Raw genomic sequence first — 6,000 nt, 5'->3', positions numbered from 1 at the left:
AGGGACTAAAATGTAATTTTTCAAGTTTATGACTATTGTCTGATTTTGAGGGCCTAGGAGGGCCATATGATGTTGATGAGATGTGATTGTAGAAATTGAGATTTAGAAGTGTTATTTGAATCTTTTTGTAGGTTGGGTAAGTCCTAGATATAGGGGAAACTCTGCCGAATTTTCGGCATAAATTAGGATGTGTTGCCTCTTTAAATTTATTTTTATTTGAATTAGTACTAATAAATTCATAATAAAATTATGTAGGTGATCAGGGTCAACCATCTTCCTACACCCAACCTCTACAGTAATCTCTGGTGTACTGTGAATAAAATATTAATTTTAATTATAATTTCAATATTATTATATGTTCAAGCATGCCCATGCATCACTTATAAATATGTATCTATGTAGTTAGACTCTAGGCATGTTTTATATTGCATTCTTAGTTGATAAAGTGTCATGGATGTTGTTTATGGTAATTTGGAGCAGTGTGCGTGCGTTGGCGTGCGTGTGGTGTGTGGTATTGGATATGGATAGGACGGGTAGACACGGCTTGAGAGACACTCGCTGGGACCCGGTCCTCTTATGGATAAGTCAGGGTAGGCACGGCTCGAGAGACACTCGCTGGCCCCCGCATTTGGTTCATTAAACGAAAGTCCGGCTTGAGAGACACTCACTGGCAGATGTTGGATTAAAAGAGCTGTATAGGGGATCAGCTCCCATATATGTACAGTTTGAATATTATTGGGTGTGTGTGTGCTCCAAATTACCTTTTTGCTGTTATGATGTGACTTGTATGGATATGTATGATTGTGTTACATTTCACTGTTAGGACGCATTAGTTTTAGATAACTATAGAAATTGTACTTAAAATTGGTATTTTACTCTCTGAGTCAAACGCTCACTCATGTTCACCCTTTTTTTTTTCAAGCTATAGGAGTAGACAATTTTTCAGAATAACCTGCTTCTTTTCTCGTAGGTTATCGATAATTACTTAATTGTATTATTATTCTCTAAATTTGTAATTTAGAACTCCGCATGTACTAGCAGTAGTATTGATCTTGTCAGGAACTGTATGAATTTAAGTTTTGTATTAATAAATGAAAAATTTTTATGATTTTTAAATAGTTTGTAAATGATGTAACAGGGTTGAGTTGGGCTCCCCTAATTTTAATTTCTGATAATTATTGGGTTAAGTTGGCTTGAAATAAAATTATAATAGTTAATTTAAATTATTTTATATGCATGTTGGGCCTAAATTGTGGGCTTGGTCATGGGTTTGGGAACAGTAAGGCTTACTATGATCTTCGAGGGCTTTATGCTGGCCAAGGTCCTAGTGCCGGTCCAGCCATTAGGTTGGGTCGTGATAATATAATAGATATGCTAACGATGTTATAGGCTTGATGTTGTGCTTGTTTCTTCAACCATCTATATAAAAGTTCATCTAGGCCTATTGTTTTCTTGTTCTATGTGTCAAGGTTTCTGGCCAATTTTACAAAAATGGCTTTCTATGGCCTTTGCTCCTCAAAATGACAAGGTTTCTGCCCTTGGAGTGAAAAACACAAATAGATTTGTATGGATTAAATTGCAAAGTATACGATTATCACTTTGCTACACGGGTTTTTTTTTTATGGATTTGCTCCTTTCTTGGTGATTTTATTTCATTTGACAAAAGCACATCTAGGAAGCATAGACTAGATATTGCAAGAGTGCTTATATCAACCTCATCTCTGAATTTCATTCACAAAATTATAGCAACTGATGTGGGAAACTCTAAATTTCATATGACGTCCATTGAAGACAATTGCGGTGAAGTTCTCATCACCTCTAAAGTTTCTCACCAGTGGTGAGTTCCTCGAGTGAGAGTTCATTCCCTGAAATAGATTTCTTCAATGGCAATACTCAAGAAGATTCTAAGTCACCAAGTGAGTGAAGCCGAGTCATCTGATTCTTTCTTAACGGGAGACAGTTTTGAGGCTTCCAAGAGTGGAGAGCTGTTGCATGGACTTCATCCTATCTATAGCTAGTATAATAATGTCCCCCCTGATATCTTACTTGAGCTTGTGGAGAACCGTAACAATTATGAAGTTGTCTCTCTTCCAGCTCCTCTTAATTTGGAAGATTGTGAGCTACAGAGTAATGGTTGGGCTACTTATAAGGAGCCTATGGCTAATGAGCTTTCACAATATAACAGGCTTCTACAAGATAATCAAAACTAGGCTCTCATCCCTTATAACAGCCCAAATTATGAAGAATATCTCGATAAGAAATTTCAGGTGAGCCTCTCTTACCAACATCCATTTTAGCTGGTCCTCTTCCTTTCAAAACTGGAGTCTCGTAGCGGGGCAAGAGTAAGCTTCTCTTTGATTTGCTAGATTTCTAACCCAAATTGAACCAGGGAGGCAAGAAGGGAAAGAAACAAATTAAAGTGGGTAGGACCAATCGAAAGAGTGGAAGTAATAGTATTGATGTCTCCCTCAAACCAAGTAATAGTTCTCTGGTTTTTAGTGCCTTAAGGAGTTCTTGGTTGATTGTCCTATTGCTTTGTGGGTTCCAGTTCTCTTTGGAAAGTGCTCTTGCTTCTTGTCGGTTCAATTATTCAAGGACCAATGTAATTTTTTTAAGGAGAAGCACATCTTGGTTGTAGTTTTTTTAGGCTAAGCCAACTTGTTTTCTTAAGGAAGTCATTTGTTAAGGAGATACATCTGCTATGCCTTTCATTTTTGGTGTTTGAGTTTTATTACCTTTGTTGTTATCTTGTCATTGGTTACTTGATCTTCTCTTGTACCAGTGTGTGCTTTGTTTTGACTCTGTATCTCATTTTGTTTTGTTGTTGGCTCAACATTGCTAGGTGTAATGTTTTCTTGTTCTAATGTTCTTCGTTGTCAGGTTTTTCCTAACTTATCTTTCTCATTAATAAAATTATTCTTCCCTATAAAAAAATTAAAAATAAAAAAGACAGAACTCTACAGCCCTGTGATCACCGGAAAAATGAGAATGCTCTAAATTCTTGTCCTTTGTTTGGATTGAGGGAAGAGGAAAAAAAAAAAAAGACATTTGACTTCTCTAAATTTTCCTTTTTGGACATTAAATAGAAAAGAGAATTGAAGGGAAAGGTAGAGAAAGGAGGAATTGAAGAGAAAGGTAGAGAAAGGAGGAGAAATTCTCCAAATTGATGAAAAGGGAAAAAAAAGAGAAAAAAATTAATTGTTAAAATATTTAAATATCCGTCTACGGTATATAAACATAAGAAAGAAAGTGAAAATATGATAATAAATTGTTTTTTCCTCCTATTCTAACAATCTATCCCAATAAATTTATTTTTCTTCATTTTCTCTCTTTAATTTTTCTCCATTTTCTTGCCAAGTTAAGATCCATACAAAGGGTCAAAAGAAAAAGTATATTTTTTTTCATTCATTAACATTTGCAAATTTGACAAAAATAGGTTATGTAGTGATATTATCGATTACATTCTTCTAAATTTTTATTATTTTTTACATTGACTCTGAATATATATAATTTTTGAAATTGAATTCCTTTTTCCATTGAAATTGATAAAATATTTTAAAATTGGACATGATGCTGTTAAAAAAATTCTCTCCTCAACTCTTCCTCTTCATGAAAAACATAAATCAAAATCTCTCTTTGCATCAAAAATTGCAAATGAGAGAGGGATATTTCTAATATTTTCCAAAATTTCAATTATGACATAGACAAATAAATTTTAAAAATTTTAATAAACACTCTTTCAAAATTATACAACTCAAATATATTAATATGGTCTAAACTATCACATTTAAACCTTTAAAATTATTGCTAAATTCATTACACATTTTATAAAGATATCTAAAACTATAAAGATAAATCTCGTTTGTAATCACTAATATTAAGTTATAAATTGGATTTACAAGAATGATGTACTTAACTAGATAATTGATTTGGTGGCCCACTCCTACCTTTAGCTAGCCTTTCCAATCCGTGGATTACATCTTCAACTAGGTTCTTTAAGTGTTGCAAATCTTCACCTAGTGCTAGACATAAGTCTTGATAAGGGTTCCATGCTACTCTTATAAATACGTAGACCAATAAACTCAGAAGTAACAAAAGATATATAAGAACATGAATCAAAGCAAGTTGTACAATTGTCAGATAACCCACTAGGAGAAGAGTAATACTAACAATTATTTTGTAATTTGAGTTGGGATGAATTTGGAGTTATCTTCAATTGCCATTGCTGCTGCATATATGATTAAAGCGATCACGGACATCTTCATGTCCTAAGATAATTGTTTTCTTAGTTGAGGAAACTCAATATTTGAATGATATATAATATTTTATTCCATCCTGTTATATATATATATATATATAGGTTATCTAAAAATATTTAAGTTCAAAGAGTAAATATGTTATGTCACTGCCTAGCCTAGCTTAGCTAATGGTATATTACTCATCTGGCAAAGCTAGACTTGAGTCTCCACTCTCCCATTCTCACTGCTGAAAAAAAAAATGTGATGTTACCTAATTAAAAAAAAAATTATTATATAAGTACGACGATATGGTAAATTTCGGCCTTATCTAAATCTCATTCAAATTAACTTGTAGTTTCTTTTAACATTAATAAGTTCTAAATTAAGAGTTAATTTAATAACTTATATGTCTCAACGTGAAGATAATTTATTTGGATTGATCCGATTAACTCCATTTTAATTCAGAAATTAAATGAATAAAATTAAATGATTTTCATCTCTAGTGTTTATACTTTGTCCACCACCACACAACTGCAATTCTAATTTAATCACACCACAGCACACCATTTAATAATCTTTATAATTGATATAATAAAGTTGATCTTATCATATAAGTAGCACTCTATTATTTTTTTTTCATTTGTCCATTTTGTGTTTATTTTCTAATAATTTTACAACATTAATTAATGATATGTAGTGACATGTAAATAATGATAGACCTATAAGATATTTAATAAAAAAATAATAAAAATAGTTGCAATTTAATTAATATTAGGAGACCTAAAGGTTGTAGTTATAAATTATATAAACTAAAGCAATATTTTTATTTTCCACTATAATTAAAAAATCATGTACTTAATTCTTTATAATAAAAGAAAATTATAACAATAGTTACAATTTAATTAATATTAAGAAAACTAAAAGTCACAATTATAAGCTATATAAATCAATACTATATATGAAAAATTAAATTAGTCACCTCCAAAGGGAAATAGAAGATATAATGTCTAATCAAAGTTTTCTCTTAATCCTACCAAATGATGTTTTAGTAATCAACACATTTGAAAAAGATGATGAATAATTTATACAAATATCACAAAAGAATTTCTATCTTATAGGAATTTATTTATATTGGTATTTTATTATTTATTTTTTATATTCATTTTCTATTTAAATTTATTCTTCACATTTATTTTCTTTATATTGTCACAAATTTTTTTACAAGCTATTCTTAAAATATTTTAAATAAATTAAGCATAAATATATAAAAAAGCTATATATTCTTATTCTTATTCCATTAAATAAAATATTTCTTTTGACTTTATTTATCCCACGGGTTAGGTGGTGACAGAACAGACAACAACAATTTAATCTTAAGACCTCACAAAATTAGAATTAATTTAAATTTTATTAAACTTTAGTTGAAACCATCAATAAATATATCCTCTTTACTTTTAGAACATTAGAATATTATTTTCTAAAACTTTATTTCAATCAAATAATTTAATTCAAGTACCAATTAATTTACATACTCTCTTAAATTTTAAAAAATAATTTTTGGAAGTATAATTTTAATTAAATAATTAAATTCAAATCTCAATTTAATTAGGACTATAACTGCAATTTTAATTTATTTTAAAATAAAATAATTTAATTTTTAAACCATAAAGGCAAACCCTAAACCTAACTCAGATTATTTATGAATTTTCTATTATGATTTAATAACATAACTGTCATTGATATTTAAAAATTAATTTATTTT

Source organism: Hevea brasiliensis, chromosome 13, assembly GCF_030052815.1.
Source record: "Hevea brasiliensis isolate MT/VB/25A 57/8 chromosome 13, ASM3005281v1, whole genome shotgun sequence".
NCBI classification, from domain to species: Eukaryota; Viridiplantae; Streptophyta; class Magnoliopsida; order Malpighiales; family Euphorbiaceae; genus Hevea; species Hevea brasiliensis.
This window is presented reverse-complemented; position numbering follows the sequence as displayed.